Source organism: Rhinopithecus bieti, unplaced genomic scaffold (assembly GCF_001698545.2).
Source record: "Rhinopithecus bieti isolate Rb0 unplaced genomic scaffold, ASM169854v2 scaffold_8220, whole genome shotgun sequence".
NCBI lineage: Eukaryota > Metazoa > Chordata > Mammalia > Primates > Cercopithecidae > Rhinopithecus > Rhinopithecus bieti.
Genome location: NW_016806392.1, coordinates 3,443,347 through 3,470,909, shown reverse-complemented (window position 1 = coordinate 3,470,909; position 27,563 = coordinate 3,443,347). Strand labels below are relative to the sequence as shown.

At 37.2% G+C, this 27,563-nt stretch overlaps 1 protein-coding gene across 8 annotated transcripts in view; it reads left to right on the top strand.

Moving 5' to 3' along the window:
• Positions 1-27,563, top strand: part of TBC1D5 (TBC1 domain family member 5) — a 607,988-nt gene that overhangs the window by 106,284 nt on the left and 474,141 nt on the right. For 5 of the 8 annotated variants that reach the window (XM_017875878.1, XM_017875885.1, XM_017875883.1 and 2 more), the window contains exon 1: positions 11,481-11,545. The exons of 1 other annotated variant lie outside the window; for it this stretch is intronic. The gene's annotated coding sequence lies outside the window, so the exon portion shown is untranslated. Of the gene's footprint in view, positions 1-9,650; positions 9,714-11,480; positions 11,546-11,578; positions 11,581-27,563 lie in introns of those variants that run through there. 2 more of the 8 variants (XM_017875881.1, XM_017875884.1) reach the window with 2 other exon arrangements.

Genomic DNA, 27,563 nt, shown 5'->3' with positions numbered 1-27,563 from the left:
ATGTTAGCCAGGATGGTCTCGATCTCCTGACCTCGTGATCCGCCCGTCTCGGCCTCCCAAAGTGCTGGGATTACAGGCTTGAGCCACCGCGCCCGGCCCAAAGTGTATTATTCTACACTGTCTCAAGCATAACAAAATGCTGACCTCTTTAAGAGTAACTTGGATTGAAAGATAAAATGCTGTTTACTTCCAGATCCTTAGCTCTGTTCTCTCCATGATTAACAGCATTATTATTATTATTTTTCATCTTAAAGGAGAGTCTAAGTTTTAGCCTAAGTAGAACATTTACCTCTTCTGTGGAAACATATTCTCTGACCTAAATTAGGGTGAGTAGTTTTTAAAATTTTTTTATTTTTTTTATTTTGAGACGGAGTCTCGCTATTGTCAGAGCGGGCTAGAGTGCAGTGGTATGATCTCGGTTCACTGCAGCCTCTGCCTCCCTGCAGCCTCTGCCTCCCCGGTTCCAGCAATTCTCCTGCCTCAGCCTCCCGCCTTTGCCTCCCACATAGCTGGGATTACAGGCATGCACCACCACACCTGGCTAATTCTTCTATTTTTTAGTAGAGACAAGGTTTCACCATGTTGGCCAGGCTGGTCTCGAACTCCTGACCTCAGGTGATCCACTTGCCTCAGCCTCCCAGAGTGCTGGGATTACAGGCATGAGTCACTGCACCCAGATGGGTTAGTAGTTTTTTGAATGCTTAGATAATGAATATTTCAGGAAGGTGTATTAAACCTTTTCTTATTTTGTTTCTTTTTGAATTGTTATTGCAGATTGTGAAACACGTCATTAGGAAGAAGGAAAGAATATAGATAGAATAACAAATTAATTATATTAATACTTGGAATAAAGTTGGGGAAAAAGGGTGTACTATCATTATAGGCATACCTCAAAGAGATTGCAGGTTCAGTTCTAGGGCACCACAGTAAAGCAAAGATCAAAATAAAGTGAGTCACATGAATTTTTTGGTTTCTCAGTGCATATAAAAGTCATGTTTACACTATATTATAGTATATAAGTGTATAATAGCATTATGTCTAAAAAACAACATGAATACCTTAATTTGAAAAAAAACCTTCATGCTAAAAAACATGAACGATCGTCTCAGCCTTTGGTGAGTTGTAATCTTGCTGGTGGTGGGTCAGTCAGTGTGGATGGCTGCTGACTGATCAGGGTGGTGGCTGATGAAGGTTGGCTTGTCTGTAGCAATTTCTTAAAATAAGACAGCAGTGCAATTTGCTATATCAGTTGACTCTTCCTTTCATGAAAGGTTTCTCTGTAGCATGTGATTAGGTTTGATAGCATTTTACCCACAGTAGAACTACTTCTATCAAAATCGAGTTTAGTTCTCTCAAACTCTGCTACTGCTTTATCAGCTGAGTTCATGGAATATTCTAAATCCTTTGTTGTCATTTCAACAGTGTTCACAGCATCTTTACAAGGAGCAGGTTCCATCTTAAGAAACTACTTTTTTGCTCATCCATAAGAAGCAACTTCTAATCCAGTCACACTTTATCGTAAAATTTCAGCAATTAAAGTCATATCTTCAGGTTCCACTTGTAATTCTTGTTTTGTGGCTGTTTCCACCCTGCCTGCAGTTCTTCACTCCACTGACATATTGAAAACTCCTCAAGTCATCTGAGAGGGTTCAAATAATCTTCTTCCAAACTCCTGTTAATGTTGGTATTTTGACTTCCTCCCATGAATCATGATGTATGTTTTTTGTGGGATTTAGAATGATGAATCCTTTCCAGAAGGTTTTCAATGGACTTTGCCCAGATTCATCAGAATAATCACTGCTTATGGCAGCAATAGCTTTAAAAAAGGTATTTCTTAAATAATAAGACTTGAAAGTCAGAACTACTTCTTGACCCATGGGTTGCAGAATGGATATTATATTAGCAAGCATGAAAACAACATTAATCTCCTTGTACATCTTCACCAGAGCTCTTGGGTGGCCAGGCACATTGTCAGTGAGCAGCAGTATTTTGAAAGGGATCATTTTTTCTGAGCAGTAGGTCCACAGTGGGCTTAAAATATTCAATCAACCACACTGCAAACAGAGGTGCTGTCATCCAGACATTTGTTGTTCTTTTTCTAGAGCACAGAGTAGATTTAGCATAACTCTTAAGGGCCCTAAGATTTATCAAATCGTCAATGAACATTGGCTTTAATTTTAAGTCACCAACTGCATTAGACCTTAACAGGATAGTCAACCTGTCCTTTGAAGCTTTGAAGCCAGGCACTGATTTCTCCTGTCTAGCTATGAAAGTCCTAAATGGCATCTTCCAGTACTTTGAAAGAAGACACTGTATGTTGTTTCATCTACATTGAATATCTGTTATTTAGTGTAGCCACCTTCATCAGTTATCTCAGCTATTCCGGATAACTTGCTACAGTTACTATTTAAGTACTTGCTGCTTCACTTTGTGCTTTAATGTTATAGAGAAGGCTTCTTTTTTTAAACCGTAGGAATCAATGTCTGCTAGCTTCTAACTTTTCTTCTGCAGCTTTCTCACTGCTCTCTCTCATCTTTGTGGAATTGAAAAGAATTAGGGCCTTTCTCTGGATTAGACTTTGGTTTAAGGGGATGTTGTGGCTGGTCTGATGTTCTGTTTGGACCACTCACACTTTCTTCATATTGGCACTAAAGCTATTTTACTTTCTTAACATTCATGTGTTCATTGGAATAGCACTTTTAATTTTCTTTAGAACTTTTCCTTTGCATTTGCAACTTGGCTTTTTGGTTCAGGAGGCCTAACTTTTGGCCTATCTTGGCTCTCAACATGCCTTCCTCACTAAACTTAATCATTTCTAGCTTTTTATTTCAAATGAGAGGCATACGACTCTTTCTTTCAATTGAACACTAAGAGGCCATTGTAAGGCCATTAACTGACCTAATTTCAGTATTGTCATATCTCAGGGAATAGGGAGGCCTGAGGAGAGAAGGGGAGCGATGGCGGAATGGCTGATCTGTGAAGCAGTCAGAACACGTTCATTGATTAAGTTATCTATCTTGTTGGGTGTGGTTTGTGGTGCCCCAACATAATTATAATAGTAACATCAAAGGCCACTGATCGCTGTTCATCATAGCAGATATAATAATAATGAAAAAATTGGAAATATTGTGAGAATTATGGTAATGTGACATAGAGACATAAAGTGAGCACATAGTGTTGGAAAAAATATCGTATCGTGCGTATATACGATAGACTTGCTCAACACAGGGTTACCATAAACGTTCATTTGTTAAAAAATGCAGTATCAACAAAGCACAATAAAACAAAGCTCAATGAAAGTAGGTATGCCTATATTTGCAGCTTGCTTGTGGAGTTTAATTCTTTTAGGAAATTAGTTAACAGAATTGAAAAATGACTTGGTTGAAAACTTCCTACTCTTAAGGTAAAAGTTTGCATTCTGTATTGGAGAAACTGATTCCGTGTGAAAAACATGTGCTAGTTATTTGTGCATGTGGGTATTGTGCTGGGCAGGGTGATCATAAGCCCGGTTTTCTTGGTACAGTTCCTCTGTTTGGCTGTCATCCTGCCTTATTTTTAGCCCTCATGTATTAGTTTTTGTAACTTCTGTACAAATTATCATAAATGTAATGGTTTAGAAGAACACGAGTTTTTAATTCTATAGTTCTGTAGGTCAGAAGTCCAGTATGAGATGTAGCATGCTAAAGTTCAAATGTCAGAAAATTCGTTTCCTGTGTATTCAGTTTTTTGGCAAAATTCATTTCCTTGTGACTGTAGGACCCAGGTCCCCATTTTCTTGTTTCCTGTCAACTCAAGGCTGTTCCCAGCCTCTTTTGGGGGCCTATTATTTATGTATAAAGGTGCCATGTGTTTTGTAATATGACTGCTTACATCACTGTTTTACTTCCTTCTCACTAAAGCTTATTTTTCTCACATTCCTCAGTGTTTAGTAACAAAGTAACTAGTGAGTCCTGAGTTTGTAGCATCTAAATTTGTATTGCTGCTTGTGCTTGACTCTGTCCTTACACTGTTACATGTGAAGAAGAGGAATTAAGACAGCCTTTTTTCCTCGCTCTACCTTTTAGACTTTATTTTATACTAAAGAATTAACTGGGCATTACATTTACTTAAACAGCTGTTACAGAAACAATTTTACTAGCACAGCTGCCTTTTAATAAAGTATTTGAATGTTTTAATTTTACTTTTTTTGAAATTTTTGTTTATTAGATTATACTACATTAATCAAAGATAACAATTATGTATTTTATGTGTATCTAGTGGCTAAATTACCATTTATGTCTATTCTTCAACCTAAATTTGTAGTCTGGAATTTCCCCAAAGCACAGAATATAATTTATGTTCAAATGGATTAACTTGTTCTTTGGACAGCCTAAAAAAAAAGACCAATTTATGATTTTCTGTTCTATATCTTAATAAGCTAAATAGATATTTGATACTTGCTAATTTATACACACTTGTGTCCTTAATTTAATAAACCATCTGCATTTAGATTTAGTAATACATAAGATAAAACCAATGCTACATACCTCTAAAGTTAATTTCTTTCTTTTCAGTTTACAGTGCCAGTTTTACACTCCATGTGCTGTCAGTGAAAATGTAGGCAGCAGACACACCACATATTTATTATCACTGAGTTCACTATATCATACAGGAAAAGTACATTAATATACCATACAGAAAATCTAACACACGTAAACAACCACTTAGCATTTTTAAGAACATATCTGACTTACTGGTTAGCTTAAATATCTTTTAGTAGAGTTAGACACCCACGTACAGTGGGTACATTCATATAAGTTATCAGAACAATTCCTTGTGCTGGTGAATGAGCATCTCTTCTTTATGTATGATGGTAAAGATTATACATTATAAAGCTTTAACTTTTCCATTGGAATTCTAAATCTTGATACAATTAACCATTCCCAGGGTTCTTCAGATAAAGTTACACTCTGGAAAACGTTTTTCTAAAGCCTTAGTTTACATTTACATTTCTGTTTCATGCTGGGTCTCTTTTTTTGAAGTTTCTGTTGTTATTATTTTCTGTTTTAGGCCCATGGTGAAGTAGGGGGAGGGAGTGGGGCTTTTCCTGATTTCTTTTTTCCCTGTGAATTCTATATTCTTCTGTAGGCTCTACCATGCAAAAAATTGTATGTGTGTGTGTGTTTGTTTTTTCGCTGAGACAGAGTTTCACTCTTGTTGCCCAGGCTGGAATGTGGTGGTGTGATCTCAGCTTCACTGTAGCCTCCACCTCCTGGGTTCTAGCAGTTCCGCTGCCTGGCCTCCCAAGTAGCTGGGATTACAGGCATCTGCCACCACGCCTGGCTAATTTTTTGTATTTTTAGTAAAGACAGGATTTCGCCATGTTGGCCAGGCTGGTCTCAAACTCCTAGTCTCAGGTAATCCACCCTCCTCAGCCTCCCAAAGTGCTGGGATTACAGGCGTGAGCCACCGTGCCTGGCTGAGTGTGTATTTTTAAAAATAGGTACAATACTTGTTAGATTTTTTCTCATTGTAATATTTTATAGCATTTAAGAAATACAAAAATATAGTGTATAGTTTATATGGATACTGGTCTAAACTTGAGAGAGTAGTAATAAGAGCTAATGCAGATGCGAAAAAATACGAAAGTGAATATAATTGATATATAAAGCATAAAAAGCACATGAAAGTGTTTTCTTTTAATCTTGTATGGGCATTTACTTTGCATGTAATATGGAATCGGGACTTTCTAAAAGGAAAATGTTCTAGCTTTTTCTTTTAGTGAAACAAAACAATAAGAAATTATATGTTTAAAAGTTTTTTAGTTTCCTCAGATACTTAGTTTTTGTCTCTCATTTATATCCTAACATAGCCTCTCTCTCAAAAAAAACACCTCAGAATATTTAAAAGTTATTCTTCCTTGCAGTACATTCTACGACCCTGTTTGTTTAACAATGTTGGGTAAAGTTTTTGCAAGCACTCTCTTTATGGGCCTGTGTTCTCTCCTTTTTTGAGTTATTCCTTCCGGACTGGAACTATCTTATATAGTCATTCCATTTTATTTGACTTTAGTTAATTTCCTTAGGTGTATTTTATAGATTTTGTTAGTGTAGTATAATTTTCAGCCTCTGCTCTTTATTCTTCCCTTCTTTTCAAGATTTTAAACTATTACATATTCACAGAGAACTCTAAAATCTGTAGCTGTACATTTGATCTCATTTTTATGTTTCCATCTCTCTGTCCCCTCACAGTGAATGTCTGGAACTGGAAGCATCGTCTTGCCACTGACCTGTTCGCTCCAGTCAGATCCAGCCATTCTTTGTTCCCTCCTGTTATCCTTTAGGCTCTTTATCTTAGATCTAAGAATTTCTTGTCGTCTTCTCTCTAACCCATTATATCTCATTAGTCAATGTATTGTCTTAGTAGTTTTTGCTCCTGCCAGTTCTATAGCATTCTCAAAAGCCTAGATGACTCTTCTGCAGACTTATTCCTGGAATACTTTAGAAGTCTCTTAATTTGTATCCCTGCTATCCTCAAATCTGTCCTGTGCATTGCTGTCAGATTAATCTTCCTAAAGCATTGCTTTTACCCAATCTCCTGCTTAGGAACCTTCATTGGCCCCACTTTGCGTAGAGATTGAAATTTAGACTTTCCACCCTGTTATTTGAGGTTCTCTTGTAAATTTGTCTTAGTTTTTTCTTCCACTGGCCAGTAACAAAAATGCTTTCATTTTTGTCATGATGGTCCCAACATACTGAGAGTATTTTTACATTGGCATATCCTTTTCCATTTCTCAATGTTTTTTGTCTTTTCTGCATTTTACTCTATGATGTCTTTTCTACTTTTTTTTTTGGCCACTAAATCTTAACGTACTTTTTTCCAACTTTCTGCTCTTGTCTTGCCCCCTCTGTGAAGTCTTTCTGTAGTGGTTCTCCTGTGATTTCACCATCTTCTGAATTCCTGTTTTGCTTTGTTGCTACTCACAAAGCACTTCCTGTTCAGTATTTTGTACTATTACTTGCTTTTGTGTTTTACTTGGGTCTAGGTCCTATGTTGCTGACTGGATTTTAAGTGTTAGGAAAGCAGGGACCATGTTATATTTCTTTGAATCTCTCTTAGCCAAGTACAGTTCATTACAAATGCCCACTTATTTTTTCCCATAAATCTTAATTGGTTGCCTACACTCAAGCACCATTGATTAAAAAGTTAAACAAGAAAGGTATGGACTCAGCTTTCATGGACTTTATATTCTGGAAGAGAGAGAAAGATGCTCTACAGCTAATTTCATAATTACCTACTTAGTTACAGTTGAGGAATGTGGTTTGTCATTTTTTTTGACAATCAGAAAACCTAGAAAATTGCCTTCTTTTTTTCCCTCTGCTGTCATTGGTATTTATAATTTTTCTTACTTCACAAATAAATTTTGATAGGGTAAATTATTCTTGAAAGTGTAGGTTTTCAAATGGTCCAACTTAATTCTTTTCTTCTAAATACACGTAATGCTGTATATCTGGGTAAATTCAGTAGACAACATAATAGAAAGAATGATTAATAGGTGCCTGACATTAAAATAATTATAGTGAATTTTATGTCATTTATGTGATATGTAAACTCATGTGAAATAGTTAAAAGATAATGAAAATAATTCCAAAAGGAAGATTTTCTAAACTCAATTAGGAATTTTTAGTTAATGTACTAAAGCTATCTTTTGTAGGAGAATAAGATTAGATTAAAGGTAGATATGTTATTCTTAGATATGTTATTTTAGCTTCAGGTGTTTTTTTCTAGTGACTTGAACAATGTCATATTTCATAGGCATAATTTTCTGAGGTTGTAATAACCATAGAAAGTTAATACTGAAAGAATGGCAAAATATGCAGTGAAACTAAAAATTATTGTATTTGCAAATATAAAAACAATTTACATAAATGTTATAGTTAGGAACATTATGAATGTAAATATGCCTTCTCTTTTCTCAGTCTTGTAATGCCATTCTTTGTCCAGTTGGAGATGAAGAGTGATGTTGAGATGAGTGTTTAGCCTATTTTAACAGCTTTAAAAAAATTAAATATCGTTGATGTAAATATGAGAAGGGAAGAGAATATTTATCTCTATTAAGTGACATAAAAAACCATGGTAAGAATAACAGGCATTGGGTGTGCCTTAAGTAGTAAAATCCCTGAATTCAGATGCTAATTAAAAGCACAAGAACACTTGCCTCCTACATACTTAAATGTATATTTTCTTTAGTCAAAGTGTAATTCAGAGTTCTTGAAGTGCTGAATATGGCCTTTGTTTTTTCATTTTCCTTTAGCATACATATTAAAAAAAAACAATAAGACACTTCTGCTGGACTGTGATTTTGATGGATATAGGTGGAATATTAAACCAAATGCTATGAAGAAGTGGACTATTAAACCAAATGCTATGAAGATAAATTCAAATATTTGCTCTCAAAAAGTAAAAATAAAGGATTGTCTTTATTGTGTGATTTCCCTGCTTCTTACTATTAAAAAGCAGATGTTTAGTAGTAAAGGTAAAATTATTTAAACATATTTGAGCACATTTTGCTTGCTTCCTGTGGTTTACCAAGGACTTTAAGGCTTAAATTGTGAAAGGATGTATTAATACTGGTATTAAGAGTATATTTGTTTAGATTATTATGGACTTTAAATTTTATTTTAGACGTTCTCTCTGGCATCTTGTCATAAAAGTTATGTGTTGTTTTACTTCGTTAGCAGTTTTAACATTTTAAGTATCTGAGAAGAAAACTTCCCCTGCATTTTGAACAGAGTCTTTCATTGGTGGTTTTGTAACATGTTCTTCAGTTGTTGAGAGGTGTATAGTACAGATACCCTGTTCTTAGAAAGTAATGGGCTTTTAAGTTGTAGAGTAGTAGGAAAAGTCTAATGGACTTAAACTATTTTAAAAACTTTGTTTTTAGAAAGAGAGGTATAAGAAAACCTTTTGTAATCTTGCTATTTTTTTGTTCTTAGGTGTGCCTTTTATTTAGCTTTTAGTAACTTGTAATTTAAGATCACAGTTATTAGGTGTATTTCTGCATTTTATATATCACTCCCAGATGCTACAGTATTAGTTTTTATCACTGCATATTTTATGAAATGTCAGCCTTCTGTTGGCTGTTCACGCAGCATTGTTAGTGATCAAAGACACAACATAAAGGAGAGAAATCTAAATAGTTGGCTTATCTTTGTCCTTCGTTGTGACAAAATACTCTAAAATTACTTAATTATAAAAGTCAAATAAAGGCATCATGTAACATGCAAAGAAATAAGTGTCTTTGTGTTTTAGTGAAATAAAATCTCAGTGTTTAATATCAAGAAGCATAAAGAGAATTACTATCTAATTTTACAAAGTTTTCCTTGTTAAGGAATGAGGGTAATATGTCTTGTGTAATTTTGTAATACTTTGCTAAATGACAGTGCTGTGCCTAGGAAAAGCCACAAAATGTTTGACATCGTAAGAGGTTACTCAGTATAAACCCTTAATTTTGTTACACAAATTACGTTCTAGAAAAGTGGTTATTAGCTTTTGTATGTACACTAAGTTGTATGTGAATCAGTTTATTAAAATATTTTCTTGAATTGATCTACTTTGTATTTAAAAACTATTTCATAGATTTAAAGATCCTTTTTTTTTCTTTATTTCAGTGATATCAGTATCAAGATAAAAGTGTGGAATGGGAGAAAAATTCTCAAAGCCTGAAAGAAAATGTGGAGATGCTGTTTTTCCAGCAGCTCAGTTGAGGGAGAACTTACCTTATCTCTGTTTCTTGATTCCTCTTCAATTTCTGTTTGCAAACCAAGACTTGGGTTTGGAGAACTCTATTGTACTGAGCCTAAGTCATTTTTGATCTATAACAAGAACATGCATTTTCACATGTCAACTAGATTTGTGGACCAGTAAAGCTCTCCCCAAAGAGATGGGCTCTCACCCTGTCATCCAGGCTGGAATAGTGGTGCAATCATGGCCCATTGTAGCCTCCATCTCAAGGACTCAAGGCATCCTCCCTCCGAGGCCTCCCAAGTAGCTGGGATTACAGATACAGAAAAGCATATCCTAAAATTCATATGGAATCTGAAGGGACCTCAAATAGTCAATACAATACAGTCTTGAAACAGAAGAACAAAGCTAGAAGACTCACCTTTTCTGATTTTAAAACTTACTACAAAGCTGCAGTAATCAAAACAGTGTTGTACTAGCATAAGGCAGACATATAGACCAGTGAAATAGAAGAGAGAGCCCAGAAACAAAACCATATATATATGTATATATATATATTTATAGTCAAATGATTTTTTCTTTTTTCTTTTCTTTTTTTTTTTTTTGAGATAGGGCCTTGCTCTGTTGCCAGGCTGGAGTGCTGTGGCACGATCTCAGCTCACTGCAGCCTCCACTTCCAGAGTTTAAGAGATTCTCCTGCCTCAGCCTCCCCAGTAGCTGGGATTACAGGTACCTACCATCATGCCCAGCTAAGTTTTGTATTTTTAGTAGAGACAGGGTTTCACCACGTTGACCAGGATGGTCTCGATCTCTTGACCTCGTGATCTGTCCGCCTTGGCCTCCCAAAGTGCTGGGATTACAGGTGTGAGCCACTGCACCCAGCCGGTCAAATGATTATTTTAACAAGAGTACCAGGACTATTCAATGGAGAAAGGATAGTCTTTTCAACAAACGCTGCTGGGAAAACGGGATATCCACATGCAAAAAATGAAGTTGAACCCTTAACTAACACCATATACAAAAATTAACTCAAAGGGGATCAAAGACATAGATGTAAGACCCGAAAGTATAAAAGTCTTAGAAGAAAATAAGGAAAAAGCTTTATGACAGTGATTTATTCAGCAGTTATTTATTGGGTATGACATCAGAGGCACAAGCAACAACAACATTGAAGGCTACATGAAAATTTTTAAACTTTGTTAATCAAAAGACACTATTAATAGGGTGAAAAGACAACCACAGAATGGAGAAAGTATTTGCAAATTATATATCTGAAAAGGGTTTTATAAAGCATATATGGAGAATTCCTACAACTCAACAACAAACAGCTTGATTGGAAAATGGGTGACTTGGAAAAACATTTCTCCAAAGAAAATATACAAATGGCAATAGGTACCCCAAAAGATGCCCAGCATCACTGATCATTAGGAAAATCCAAGTCAAAACCATAATGAAAAGCCACCTTACATCCATTAGGATGGCTACTATCAACATCAAACAGTAATATGTTTTGGTGAGGACGTGGAAAAAATTGGAACCCTTGTGCACTGTTGGTGGGAAGGTAAAATGGTACAGTCACAGTGGGAAGCAGTATGGTGGCTCCTTATAAATATTGAAAATTGAATTTCCATATGATGCAGTGATGCCACTTCTGGGTGTATCCCCAAAATGGTTGAAAACAGGGTCTTGAAGAGATAATTTGTACCCCCATGTTCATACCAGGGTTATTCACAATCGCTGAAATATGGAAGTATAANGTGATATCAGTATCAAGATAAAAGTGTGGAATGGGAGAAAATTCTCAAAGCCTGAAAGAAAATCTGTAAGAATAAAATTCTTGAATGATTTTGATCAGCTGTTGTGTATGCCCAACACAGCAGTTGGTTCAATCAATTTTATGTTTTAGGATGGTTTTATTAAAATGAGCTGCTGCTTTTAGTAAATCATTGAGAAAGATGGTGGCTTTATACATGTCTTTTTTGGTTGGGGGCAGGGCCTACAATTGCAGCCTTGTAAGTCAGTAAAATTGGAGACAGTTCCTGGCTGCCATGAAAGTCAGTGTATTTCTGTGTTGGTATGGGCATTTGGAAATAGAGGTAGAACGAAGATTTAGATTAAAAATGATTTTAGATAATTGTACTTTTATGTCTCTCTGCAGGAAACTGCCATTTCTGGTAAAACGTTATCATCAACAGATAATAGGGATTTAAGTGTATCTTCAGTTTTGTGTACGGTTTCTGTTTTTATAAATGAATGAAAGTTAATTGTTTTCCGATGGAAGAATTAAATCTTTGGAAAGCAGTTTGAAAGACATAGCCATTGGATATGAGTTAGAGGCCTCAACATTTTGTCCTGATATGCATTATACACTTACTACCCAAACTATGGTCTGTACATAAACAGTATTGGTGTTGCCTGAGATCTTCCTAGATACGCAGAATCTCATACTTACTAACCCCATACTTACTAAAACAGAATCTGTGTTTCATCAAAATTCCTAGGTCATTCATATGAATATTAAACTCTGAGAAGCACTGCCATAATTCAGACATCTCATTTTCTCTGTATGTGTGTTGTAATTGTGGGGTGCTCATAGTGGAGTTGGTTATCTGTAGTTCAAGAATTGGAAGAGGAAGTGGAAACTCACACCAGAATTTTAGTGGGGGTCCAGGAGTAGACAGATAGTTGATTTAGAACTCATAAGCTTTTGGTCTTGAAGCAATTGCAATTTGAATCAGTAGTTACTTTGTATATTATGTAGAATACTTCACCTGGTAGTATTAATCAGGTATTTTCTTTTGGCCATCACAGCATCTTCTCATGTTCACAGATACTTAAGATGTTTTCTGCCAGTCATAGTGTAGTAAACATTTCCAAAGTGTGTTCTATGATATATTTTTTCCAGGAGATGCTTGGAATGTAAAGATCCCATGGTCACATAAATCTGGAAAGCACTGAATACTTTCCTATAAGAGAATCCCATTATATGCTGATGTATTAAAAGACCTGAGAACCTGGTATAACTTAGTTTAATTCAGTATTTCCCAAATTTACTTGACTATAGCATCCTTTTTTTTTTTTTAACAAACAATCTTTTAAATTTTTTCCTTTAACATATGCGCAAACTGACTTCTTTCCACATTTATTTATCTTACTCAAAATAAGAGATATGGACAACTTCTGAAATGGTGATGTTATACCACATAAAACATACTTTCTAATATTGCTACATATAAATGGTACTGGTATGACTCTTGTGTACTGAAGGGACTAAACATGCAGACATTTTTGAGGATTGGAGTAACTGAGAAGTCATCATTTAGAACAGGGGCCCCCAACTCCCTGGTCATGGACTGGGACCATTCCATGGCCTATTAGGAACGGGGCCACACAGCAAGAGGTGAATGGTGAGCAGGTGAGCTCTGGCTCCTGTCAGATCAGCAGCATCATTAGATTCTCATAGGTATGCAAACCCTATTGTGAACTGTGTATGCGAGGGATCCAGGTTGCTCATTCCTCATGAGAATCTAATGCCTGATGATCTGAGGTGTAATAGTTTGATTTCGAAATCATCTCTCCCCAGCTCCCTCCCCATTTGTGGAAAAACTGTCTTTCACAAAGCGAGTCCCCGGTGCCAAAAAGGTTGGTGACTGCTGAATTAGAAAGTGAGCATAGAACTGATCCCAGTCAGATTTGATGGATGAATGAAAGGGAGAAAATTGACTATTCTTAGTGTTTGCTGGAAAGAGGAAAACCATGAACAATGGAATAAATTAAACATTTCAGTTGAATAAATATTTACCGAATTGCTAATAAAGAATAGGCTCTGTACTTGGCCTTGGGCAAACAGTAGTGAAAAATACTCAGTCTGCCCTCTAGTTGCTTATTGTGAGCATAGTGCTTTCTGATAAATGTACAAGAGTTGGAATCCAGAACATAGGATTTTTCTTGTGGATTTGTTAAAAAAAAATAAAATAAAATAAAAAAGTTGGCCAGAATACTGTATCATGGAGTGCTAGAGACAGGATACAACTGTAGTGATGGATGTTTCTGGTTAGGTAGGGGAAACAGAGGAAAGGACAATTATGGGACAGAATTTCAAAAGGTAAGATTGGGAAGACTAAACAGCCTTAGAAGTCATAGAGCTTTTGGTACTCAAATTGCCCAGGTTTGGTTAGTTGAAGTGCATGACAGTCCTCCATCACATGTTTCAGTGCTTCCTTAATTTCTGACAAAATAAGTTGTTGCAGGGTTATCTTTTATGTGTTCTCCCCCAGCTTTGGAAGCAGCCATTTCTCTGAGAACCTCTGATTATTTTTAGTGGGGAATAATATTAGTGAACAAGATCTTGGCACTAGTGTGTTAATTGCTACTGGGTCTTGGCTTTTAGGCCCTTTTAGAGGACAGAGGTAGGAAATACATAAGCTTCATGTATACATATACATCTACATTTATACATATATACACAAATGCATATTGAAAAACATATGTGGACACACACATCTGCATATTGTTTTTTATTAGAGATACACCAGCTTCTCTAATTCTAATCCATCCATGCAGGTTTCTTGCTTGCTTCTCATATTTATATGTCCCATCTTTCATAGTGAGAACCTTGGCTTCCAACAGCATCAACACATTTACTCTTTTTTTCAACTAAATAATAGATCTAAAACAGTTTCAAGATTGGTTAATCGTATAAGAAACAAATACACCAAAAAAAGTTTGAAAATTGTTTGAAGTTCTCCCTCCTTTCCGTACTCATTCCTGTGGATATGTAACCAAATACTATTCTGATAATTACTTAGTTCTTTCTTCCTTATTCCTTAAGTGTGGTTATGATATTAATTTGGAATATAGTTCACTCATACTAGTTTTCTTTCAGCTTTTGTGCCCCCTTTTCTTTACATCCTTATTGATTTAATTTTTTGAATATGTAGAAAATTACTTACTTTTCCAAACAGTAAAACTGTACAAAAAGATATACTAGAAAATTGTCACTCCATCCTCCCCATTCCATCCCATACTTTGTAGGAAACCAATTTTATTGTTTTCTGGGCTTTACTCATTTTTATAAAGATATGCACAGATATTTATATTTCCTTTTCTTTTTTCTTTTTTTTTTTTTACCTAAAAAGTAGCATGAATGTTCTTTTGCAGTTCACTTTTTTCATGTATCAGTATCTCTTGGAAATTACCTCATACCAGTAGAGATTTTCCTCATTCGTTTTTGCAGGTGCTTACTACTTTGTGTGTGCCATAGTTTATTCAACCAATCTCTTATGCTTGCGCATTTAAGTAGTTTTCAATATTTTGCAATTACAAACATGCTGCGGTGATATTTATTTTCATACTTTTAGAGGTGTATCTTCAGGGCAAATTCCTGGAAATGGGATTGCTGGTTGAAAGGGCAAATACTAAGCCCCGTGCAGTGACTTGTCCCTGTAATCCCAGCTACTTGAGAGGATCCCTTGAGCCTGGGAGTTCAAGGTTGCAGTGAGCTATGATAGAGCCATTACACCCAATCTGGGTGACAGAGTGAAACTTTGTTGCTAACAACAACAAAAAGGTTCAAAGGGCAAATACTTACATGGTTGTATTAGAGTATTACCCAGTCCCCCTGCATGGGGGCTGTAACATTTTGCCTTCCCTGCTGCGGTGTATGAGAGTGCCTATTTCCCAACAGCCTTGCAGACAGAGCGCATTGTGAAACTTCAATTTTTGCCAAGTGATAGGTGAGAAATGGAATGTTGGGTACATTTAATTTGCATTCATCTTTTATGTGTGGAGTTGAATGTCTTTTCATATGTGTATTACATATTCCTGTGTATTCCATATGTGGAATGTGTATTTCATATGTGTAATACATATTCCTGTGTATTCCACAGGATGTTTGGGCTTTTCCCCCTCAGTTTAGAAGTTCTTTGTAGGGATATTAGGCATTTATCTGTGATATATGTTGCAAATGTTTCCTTCCAGTTTGTTACCTGTTTTATTATTTATTTTCTGATGTATTTTTGTCCTGCAAAAGTTTTATATTTGTACTTTAGTCCTAGTGAGAAAGCCTTTTATGAATTCTTAGTTTAGGAGGAATCCCTCTCTCCTGCCCCCACCCTCCCCTCACACTTTTAAAAATACTTGTAGTTTTCTTACGATTAGATCTCTGATCCATTTGCAGTTTATTTTTATGTATGATGTGAGAAACATTGAATTTTATCTTTTTTTCTTGTCTGTTGTTTAAAATGACTATAAATGTGCTAATGATTTGTTATATCACCTTTACAGAGATTAGATTTCTATCTGTAGTGGAATCTATTTCTGGACTTTCTGTTCATTTGCACTTTTCTGTCTGTTCATGTAGCAGTCCTACACTGTTTTCATTATAGAGGCTTTATAGTATGTTTTAATGCCTGTAGTATGTGTTAATGAGTGTCCCTTCTATTTAGTTTCAGTATTTCCCAGTTTTTCTTGAACTTTTTCCATTCGAACTTCAGTATCAACTTGTCTAACTCCATGAAAAGCTTTATGATTTGTAAGTGTGTGACCTATTGATGTTGAGGTGTTCTAACCAAGGACAGGGTATTTCTTTTCATTTGTACAGTCCTACTTTTCTATGTTTTAAGAATGTTTATTTTTCTTTATGTAGGTTTTGAACATTGCTGTTTATTCCTAAATATTTTACTTTTTAAAATTGCTATTTAAAAGAGACTTTCTTGAAAAAGTTCCATTCCAAGATGGGCGAATAGGAATAGCTCCGGTCTGTAGCTCCTGGTGTGATTGACAGAGAAGATGGGTGATTTCTGCATTTCCAACTGAGGTACCTGGTTCATCTCACTGGGACTTGTTGGACAGTGGGTGCAGCTCACGGAGGGCAAGCCGAAGCAGGGCGGGGCGTCACCTCACCTGGGAAGTGCAAGGAGTCGGGGATTTCCCTTTTTAGCCAAGGGAAGCCGTGACAGAGTACACCTGGAAAAACGGGACACTCCTGCCCAAACATGGCGCTTTTCCCATGGCCTTAGCAACCAGCAGACCAGGAGATTCTCTCCCATTCCTGGCTCAGCGGGTCCCACACCCGTGGAGCCTTGCTCACTGCTAGCACGGCAGTCTGAGATCTAACAGCGAGGCTGCAACCTGACTGAAGGAGGGGTGTCCGCCATTGCTGAGGCTTAAGTATGTAAACAAAGCGGCTGGGAAGCTTGAACTGGGTGGAGCCCACCGCAGCTGAGCAAGGCCTACTGCCTCTGTAGACTCTACCTCTGTGGGGTGGGCATAGCTGAAGAAAACGCAGCAGAAACTTCTGCAGACTTAAATGTCCCTGTCTGACAGCTCTGAAGAGGACAGTGGTTCTCCCAGCACAGCATTTGAGATCTCAGAATGGACAGAGTGCCTCCTCAAGTGGGTTCCTGACCCCCATGTAGCTTAACTGGGAGACACCTCCCAGTATAGGCTGATAGACACCTGACACAGTTGGGTGCCCCTCTGGGATGAAGCTTCCAGAGGAAGGAACAGGCAGCAATATTTGCTGTTCTGCAGCCTCTGCTGGTGATACCCAGGCAAACAGGGTCTGGAGTGGACCTCCAGCAAACTCCAACAGACCTGCAGCTGAGGGACCTGACTGTTAGTAGGAAAACTAACAAACAGAAAGGAACAGCATCAACACCAACAAAAAGGACATCTATACCAAAACCCCATCAGCAGGTCACCAACATCAAAGACCAAAGGTAGATAAAACCACAAAGATGGGGAGAAACCAGAGCAGAAAAGCTGAAAATTCTCAAAACCAGAGCGCCTGTTCTCCTCCAAAACATCGCAGCTCCTCGCCAGCAACGGAACAAAGATAAAAGGAGAATGATTTAGACCAGTTGTCAGAAGTAGACTTCAGAAGGTCGGTAATAACAAATTTTTCCGAGCTAAAGGAGCATCTTTGAACCCATCGCAAGGAAGCTAAAAACCTTGAAAAAAGGTTAGACGAATGGCTAACTAGAATACACAGCATAGAGAAGACCTTAAATGACCTGATGGAGCTGAAAACCATGGCACGAGAACTTCATGTTGCATGCACAAGCTTCAATAGCCGACTTGGTCAAGTGGAAGAAAGGGTATCAGTGATTGAAGATCAAATTAATGAAATAAAGGGAGAGGACAAGTTTAGAGAAAAAAGAGTAAAAAGAAGCAAACAAAGCTTCCAAGAAATATCGGACTATGTGAAAAGACCAAATCTACGTCTGATTGGTGTACCTGAAGGTGACGTGGAGAATGGACCCAAGTTGGAAAACAGTCTTCAGGATATTATCCAGAAGAACTTCCCCAACCTAGCAAGGCAGGCCAACATTCAAATTCAGGAAATACAGAGAACACCACAAAGATACTCCTCAAGAAGAGCAACCCCAAGACACATAATTGTCATATTCACCAAGGTTGGAATGAAGGAAAAAATGTTAAGGGCAGCCAGAGAGAAATGTCGAGTTACCCACAAAGGGAAGCCCATCAGACTAATAGCAGATCTCTCACAGAAACTCTACAAGCCAGAAGAGAGTGGGGACCAATATTCAACATTCTCAAAGAAAAGAATTTTCAACCCAGAATTTCATATCCAGCCAAACTAAGCTTCATAAGTGAAGGAGAAATAAAATCCTTTACACACAAGCAAATGCCGAGAGATTTTGTCACCACCAGGCCTTCCTTACAAGAGATCCTGAAGGAAGCACTAAACATGGAAAGGAACAATGGTACGAGTCACTGCAAAAACATGCCAAATTGTAAAGACCATCGATGGTATGAAGAAACTGCATCAATTAACGAGCAAAATAACAAGCTAATGTCATAATGACAGGATCAAATTCACACATAAAAATATTAGCCTTAAATGTAAATGGGCTAAATGCCCCAATTAAAAGACACAGACTGGCAAATTGGATAAAGAGTCAAGACCCATCAGTGTGCTGTATTCAGGAGACCCATCTCACATGCAGAGACACACATAGGCTGAAAATAAAAGGATAGAGGAAGATCTACTGAGCAAATGGAAAGTAAAGAAAAGCAGGGGTTGCGATCCTAGTCTGATAAAAAACAGACTTTAAACCAACAAAGATCCAAAGAGACAAAGAAGGCCATTACATAATGGTAAAGGGATCAATTCAACAAGAAGAGCTAACTGTCCTGAATATATATGCGCCCAATACAGGAGCACCCAGATTCATAAAGCAAGTCCTTACAGACCTACAAAGAGACTTAGACTCCCATACAATAATAATGGGAGACTTTAACATTCCATTGTCAATATTAGACAGATCAATGAGACAGAAGGTTAACAAGGATATCCAGGACTTGAACTCAGCTCTGCACCAAGCTGACCTAATAGACATCTACAGAAGTCTCCACCCCAAATCAACGAAATATACATTCTTCTCAGCACCACATTGCACTTATTCTGAAATTGACCACATAATTGAAAGTAAAGCACTCCTCAGCAAATGTAAGAGAACATAAATCACAACAAACTGTCTCTCCGACCACAGTGCAATCAAATTAGAACTCAGGATTAAGAAACTCATCAAAACCGCACATATGCATGGAAACTGAACAGTTTGTTCTGGAATGACTACTGGGTAAATACCAAAATGAGGGCAGAAATAAAGATGTTCTTTGAAACCAATGAGAACAAAGACACAACATACCAGAATCTCTGGGACACATTTAAAGCAGTGTGTAGAGGGAAATTTATAGCTCTAAATGTACACAAGAGAAAGCAGGAAAGATCTGAAATTGACACCCTAACATCACAATTAAAAGAACTGGAGAAGGAAGCAAACAAATTCAGAAGCTAGCAGAAGGCAATAAATAACTAAGATCAGAGTAGAACTGAAGGAAATAGAGGTATAAAAAAACCTTTAAAAAAAAATCAATGAATCCAAGAGCTGTTTTTTTTGAAAAGATCAACAAAATTGATAGACTGCTAGCAAGACTAATAAAGAAGAAAAGAAAAAGAATCAAATAGATGCAGTCAAAAGTGATAAAGGGGATATCACCACTGATCCCACAGAAGTACAAACTACCATTAGAGAATACTATAAACACGTCTATGCAAATAAACTAGAAAATCTAGAAGAAATGGATAAATTCCTGGACACATACACCCTGCCAAGACTAAACCAGGAAGATGTTGAATCTCTGAATAGAACAATAACAGGCTCTGAAATTGACACAATAATTAATAGCCTACCAATCAAAAAAAGTCCAGGACCAGATGGATTCACAGCTGAATTCTACCAGAGGTACAAAGAGGAGCTGCTACCATTCTTTCTGAAACTATTTCAATCAATAGAAAAGAGGGACTCCTCCCTAACTCATTTTATGAGGCCGGCATCATCCTGATACCAATGCCTGGCAGAGACACACAAAAAAGAGAATTTTAGACCAATATCCCTGATGTGATATTGGAAATCTATCTACGCGAAAATCCTGAATAAAATACTGGCAAATCGAATCCAGCAGCACATCAAAAAGCTTATCCACCATTATCAGGTTGGCTTCATCCCTGGGATGCAAGGCTGGTTCAACATATGCAAGTCAATAAACGTAATTTATCACATAAAGAGAACTAAGGACGAAAACCATATGATTATCTCAATAGATACAGAAAAGGCCTTCGACAAAATTCAACAGCCCTTCATGCTAAAAACTCTCAATAAAGTAGGTATTGATGTAACTAACATATCTGAAAATAATAAGAGCTATTTATGACAAACCCACAGCCAATATCATACTGAATGAGCAAAAACTGGAAGCATTCCCTTGGAAAACCGGCACAAGACAAGGATGCCCTCTCTCACCACTCCTATTCAATATAGTATTGGAAATTCTGGACAGGGCAATCAGGCAAGAGAAAGAAAGAAAGGATATTTAGGAAAAGAGGAAGTCAAATTGTCCCTGTTTGCAGATGACATGATTGTATATTTAGAATACCTACCCCATCATCTCACCCCCAAATCTCCTTAAGCTGATAAGCAACTTCAGCAAAGTCTCAGGATACAAAATCAATGTGCAAAATTCACAAACATTCCTATACACCAGTAACGGACAAACAGCCAAATCATGAGTGAACTCCCATTCACAATTACTACAAAGGGAATAAAATACCTTGGAATCCAACTTGCAAGGGATGTGAAGGACCTCTTCAAGGAGAACTACAAACCACTGCTCAATGAAATAAAAGAGGACAGAAAGAAATGGAGGAACATTCCATGCTCATGGATAGGAAGAATCAGTATCATGAAAATGACCATACTGCCCAAGGTAATTTATAGATTCAATGCCATCCCCATCAAGCTACCACTGACTTTCTTCACAGAATTGGAAAAAACTACTTTAAAGTTCATATGGAACCAACAAAGAGCCTACATTGCCTAGAGAATCCTAAGCAAAAAGAAGAAAGCTGGAGGCATCACACTACCTGACTTCAAACTATACTGCAAGGCTACAGTAACCAAAACAGCATAGTACTGGTACCAAAACAGATTTATAGAGCAATAGAACAGAACAGAGGCCTCAGAAATAACAACACATGTCTACAACCGTCTGATCTTTGACAAACCTGACAAAAACAAAAAATGGGTGTAGGATTCTTTATTTAATAAATGATGCTGGGTAAACTGGCTAGCCATATGTAGAAAGCTGAAACTGGATCCCTTCCTTACCCCTTATACAAAAGTTAATTGAAGATGGATTAAAGAATTGAATGTTAGACCCAAAACCATAAAAACACTAGAAGAAAACCTAGGGAATACCATTCAGGACATAGGTATGGGCAAAGACTTCATGGCCAAAACCCCAAAAGCAATGGCAACAAAAGCCAAAATTGACAAATGGGATCTAATTAAACTAAAGAGATTCTGCATGGCAAAAGAAAGTACCATCAGAGTGAGCAGGCAACCTACAGAATGGGAAAAAATTTTTGCACTCCAGCCATATGACAAAGAGCCAATATCCAGAATCTACAAAGAACTTAAACAAATTTACAAGAAAAAACCAAACAACTCCATCAAAAAGTGGGCAAAGGATATGAAAAGACACTTCTCTAAAGAAGACATCTATGCAGCCAACAGACAGGCTTTCTCATCCCTTATGTATTCTAATTAACTGTTATTTGTATATAGAAGTGTGACTGCTTTTTTTCATTTTTTGTTCATTTTGTATCCTGCTACCTTGCTAAATTCTTTTGTTTCTTGAGTTTTATTTTCAGTTTTCTAGGATTTTCCAAGTATTCCCTCAGGTCATCTGATAATAGTTTTATGTCTTCTTTTCTAGTTCTTCTGTGTATAATTATTTTCTCTACTAGTTGTTTTAGATAAGTATATCACTCTTGTCACCCAGTTTTGAGTGAAGTGGTGCAATTTTGGCTCACTGCCACCTCCGCCTCCCAGGTTCAAGTGATTCTCCTGCCTCAGCCTCCCTAGTAGCTGGGATTACAGGTGCATGCCACCACGCCTGGCTAATTTTTGTATTTTTTTAAAATAGAGACAGGGTTTCTTCATGTTGGCAAGGCTGGTCTCGAACTCCTGACCTTTGGTGATCCATCTGCCTCAGCCTCCAAAATGCTGGGGTTACAGGTGTGAGCCACCGTGCCTGGCCTCTACTAGTTTTATTTCTTCTTTTCAATTCTTTTTCTTTTTTTTTTTCTGTTTTCTTTTCTTTTCTTTTCTTTTTTTTTTTGAGACAGTGTCTCACTCTGTCACCCAGGCTGGAGTATGGTGGCACGATCATGGCATACTGTAGCCTAGACCCCTTGGGCTCAAGTGATTCTCCCACCTCAGACTTCCAAGAAGCTGGGACTATAGGCATCCGCCACCACACCCAGCTAATTTATTTTTTATAGATAAGGTGTTTCACTATGTTGCCCAGGCTGGTCTCCAACTCCTGGGCTCAAGTAGTCTACTCGCTTTGGCCTCCCAGTATGCTGGGATTAGGGGTGAGCCACTGTGCCCTGCTTTCTTTTCAATTCTTATTTCTTAATATTTTCAGTGTTTTCTCTAGCCTAATTTCATCAATAAATATATTCAGATTAGAGTAGTATTGGACATCCTTGCCTTGTTCCTGAACTTAGTGTGGATGAATAATGTTTAGTAAGAACTATCAATGGTAGAAAAGATAGAACTACTTGAGATAATGCACTATTCTTAGCATTCTATAGACATGACATAGAATCCTCTATATTATTTCTGTTTCTTTTTACAGGCGGTTTTTTTTTGAAGGAGTTATCTCTACTTTGCTACCTTTTCATCTTCAGTTTCTCACCTCCCACTGTTACTCACTCCACTCTGGTTTCTCAGTTGTCCAAGCAGGTACCAGCTAAAGTTGCTGTTGAGACTTCCAAGTTGCTAAATCTAATGGGTCTTTTGTCCCCCCATCTTTGTCTTACTTTTCCTCTTAATATGATTCAGCGTTGCCTATCTTGCCTTCAACTAAGTATACTTTTCCTTCTTAGCTTCTGTCAATATCACATTCTTCAGGTTATTTCTTCTTAGTCTTCTCCATTAGTTCTTCCTTCTCTGCTTGACTTCTAACATCTACACTAGGCCTCTTTTAAAATTCCATTCTGTCTTTTAAACTGTTTGTTCTAGATCTTTAAACAAATTTGAGGCTTAAAGTATCATCTGTATTACATTTATTTTAAGAGTGACATCTCTAGTCAATACTTGTCTTCTGAAATCAGGATTTACGTCTGCCCATCTGCTATCCATTTTCACTTTGAGATGTCAAAGTCACTTTGTAATGTAAGTTCTAATCCCTCCCCAAACACCTCCCGTTTTTAGTATCATCGTATAACCCATTGGATAAGCTAGAAATTTAAGATTCATTTTTGATTTTACTTTTTTCATTCATTGTCTTTGTTCACTTCATTATCAAGTTCTATTGAACTCCTCTTTCCATGCCCTCAAATTTTCTCTAGTTTTATTGACTGATTGATTGAGATGGAGTTTTACTCTTGTTGCCCAGACTGGAGTGCAATGGCATGGTCTCGGCTTACTGAAACTTCTGCCTCCCGGGTTCATGCGATTCTCCTGCCTCAGCCTCCTAAAGAGCTGGGATTACAGGCACCCCCACCTCGTCCGGCTAATTTTTGTATTTTTAGTAGACATGGGGTTTCACCATTTTGGCCAGGCTTGTCTCGAACTTCTAACCTCAGGTGATCCGCCTGCCTCGGCCTCCCAAAGTGCTGCGATTACAGGTCTGAGCCTCCATGTCTGGCCCAGTTTTCTCTAGTTTAAAGGAGAGACTTTTTTGCTAAAAGAAACATTATGATTTATTTCTCTATATATTCTACCAGTTATAGCCATCGTTACATAGAGACATATAAGTAAGATTAGAAGTAACCTTAAACTATGTTGTTAAAGATACTAATTGCAAGAATAAGGAATTTGGGTGGTCACTGAGTGCTTATTAGTAAGAGATCAAATTACTTTTGTAGCACTTAATAAGATTGAAAAAGTGGGAAGAGGCTGGACACAGTGGCTCATGCCTGTAATCCCAGCACTTTGAGAGGCTGAGGTGGGCAGATTGCTTGAGGCCAGGAGTTTGAGACTAGCCTGGTCAACATGTGAAACCCTGTTTCTACAAAGCGTACAAAAAATAAGTTATGCATAGTAGAGCATGCCTGTAGTCCCAGCTACTTGGGAGGCTGAGGTGAGAGGATCACCTGAATCTGGGAGGTTGAGGCTGCAATGAACCATAGTCATGCCACTGCTGTTGAGCCTGGGCCACAGAATGAGACTCTGCCTCAAAAAGAAAATAGTGGGAAGAGATGCCAGATAAGATGACTAGTTAGGAAGCTAGCAGTGTTAGCAGCTTAGTCAAGAGATATTAAATGCTATGTTAGGATATGCTATTGGAAAATTAAAGACAAATTTGAGAGATACTATAATGTTATTCAGTAAGAATGGCAACAGCTTGAATCTAATGTACGGAAGAGAGAATTACTGAAGATTCACAAGATTTCCCCACAAGATGGCATATGTAGAGTAAAGGTTTTGGGGAAAGATAATGAGTTGCTTGAGATACTCAGTATAAGATGCTGGTATGGAATGTCAGGTGGAGACATTTAGGGAATGATTGGAGGTGGTGAGTAGGTTTCTTCAGTCCTAGTTTCCTCTGATAGTATACTGACTGTCCAAGGCTATGTTGAGAAGTCCTTTTGGGCTGTGTATAGGTGACTGGCAACCTCTCTCTTGGGTGTTGTGTACTTGCCAGCTGTGGTCTGGGTCTTGAGATCCAGGCCAGAACTATAGATACAAATTGGGGAAACTTGAAGTTTGAAGTTAAAGTTGAAGGCATGAAATCTGAATGAGGCTATGAAAGCTCTTCCTTAAACCCCCCAAAAAGATAAGGTGAGAAAACAGGTAGCCAAAGGTAGAGTTTGGAGAACCCCTATGTGTTAATAAATTGGTAACATTAGGAAAAGAGTCAGAAGCTGACAGGTCGGTGGTTGGAAAGAAAAATTATAGAAACAAGAGGAAGAAAATTTTAGGAACAAGGTCCTGGTTATTAGGGCAACAGTGTAATCAAGGAGTATGAAGGCTTGGGGAAGGACAGTCGTCACATTTGAACCGTTCAGAGAACATTTTTCTTAATTCTAAAAGGATAGGAGTCATATAACAAGGAGTGTGTACTCTTCTTAAGATAATGTTGAGACAGATGTCCCATACAGAAAGTGGGGATAGTTTTTGACCAGTTAAGTAAGCAGCTAAAACTAGTATTTTGCTAGACTTTGAAAAAGTTCATAAAATGTGAAATAAGTAAATGACAATTTCAAAAATCCATCTTGGATTGTAAACAATTAGGGATAGGAAATGAAAAATATGGTAATTAGGCCCTTTTGAATGGAATGGTGTACATAAACAGTGGGAATCTTCTGGAAGCATGTCATAAAACATTACAGATTTTCAGATAATTCTGAAATCTAGGAAGCAAAATACTGGTTAAACAAATGGTAAGGAATAAGTGCGGGAATACCACTGGAGGCTGCATAGCTGGGCGGGGAGTTGGCAAAGTTCTCTCACTTTTGGCAGCTACAAAGTGATACTCTAAGTAAATTGGGCTGGTTTGCTAAGAATGATGATTTGTGACTGGTTTATGCTGATTTAGAGAAGAAACAGGATATATTGGATGTATTTTAGAATCCCCCTGCTCCTCAAACCCCCATGATCTGGCCAAAATGGCAACTAAAAGTTTATTGTAATTACCGAAGCAATTTGGTGTAGGAGTAGAAAGCAATGAAAATACAACAGATCTTCTGAGAAGGGAGAGAAAAATGTTATTTCCATTCTTGTCAAACTTTAGCATTTAATACATTGTGTAATTCTAATTTTGTGACTCTTAACGAAGAGTTAACCCAACTGAAGAAGACAAATGAAAAGGAAAGGAATAATCATGGATATTAGGGAAAGTAGACATACTAAATGAAAATCAGGGACCTAATTTTCACGTATATATTTGCCAAAGTTTCTGAATTATCTTACTAAACCTAATAAAGTGCCTATAGATCCTCTTGGGTATCCTAAAGTGACGATCATGTCAGAAAATATGGCAATTTTTCCCCCTTTTTACTCATTTTGTATTTTGTTTCTTTTTTTCATCTTACTGTGCTATCTTGAAGTTTTAGTACAATTGACTAAAAGTGATGATAATGGGCATCCGTGCTTGTTGTTGCTTGTTTTTGAGACAGAGTCTCGCTCTGTTGTCCGGGTTGGAGTGCAGTGGCAAGATCTCAGCTCACCGCAACCTCCACCTCCCAGGTGCAAGCAATCCTCCTGCCTCAGACCCCCTAGTATCTGGGATTACAGACATGCGCCGCCATGCCTGGTTAATTTTTGTATTTTTAGTAGAGGCGGGGTTTTGCCATGTTGGCCAGGCTGGTTTTGAACTCCTGATTACAGGGCAGTGCTTCTGATGTGTCACCATTGTATATTATCTTTCCTGTAGAATTTTGGAAAGATACATTTATTTCCTGTGATCACATTAAGGTGGTTTTCTTCTAGTTCTAGTAAAAAGTTTTTTTTTTCAATTTAAAAAATCATGAGTGGTGTTGAGTGTCAGAATAGTTTTTCTGAATCTATTGAAATGATGCTGTAGTTTTGCTCTTAATGGACTGCCTAAAATGCACTGTTTTAATAACAGAAAACCTCTAGTAAACTTCAGAAACAAGGAGGACTGTTAATCCTGTTCTTCAAAAGTGAGCAATTATTTTATTTTGATTACTGTAGGTTCTATTCTGGATACTGTAGCCTATGGTGTGTGTTTGTGTGTTTTTTTGGGGTACTAGGGGGCCAGGGAATTGCATCTCTTCAGAAGTCAGCAGGAATGATGCTGAATAGGGGACTAAAAGAGCCTATTATGAATTTGCAAATGTACTGAAGCTTTTTTTTTTTCTTTAAGCTCAACCTTGGTTTGTTTCCTTCATAATCTCTGATAACTGCAGGTTTCAACTACAAAAATAAAAAACATTTTATAGTTAGGTTCAGGTGTACTAAGTTACTAGAATGAGGACAGAAAGATTGCTAATTTGGATTCAAATTTATGTTGAGTTGGAAGTAAAAGCTGGAGGGAGACTGCAAGCCACCACAGGTCATTATATAAAGCTTTAAAAAGGATTTTATTCCAATTTTATTCACTACTATATAAGGACATTTTTGTTAAATTTTTTTTGCAGTGCACACTAGATATTGAGAAAGTATTTTAAACTGCAATTTATATTGATGGATGGTATTATGTTCATCTAATACTACCTTTAAATTTCTTGTACATAATGAAGGTTTAACAATTATTTTTGGTAAATAGTCATCTGA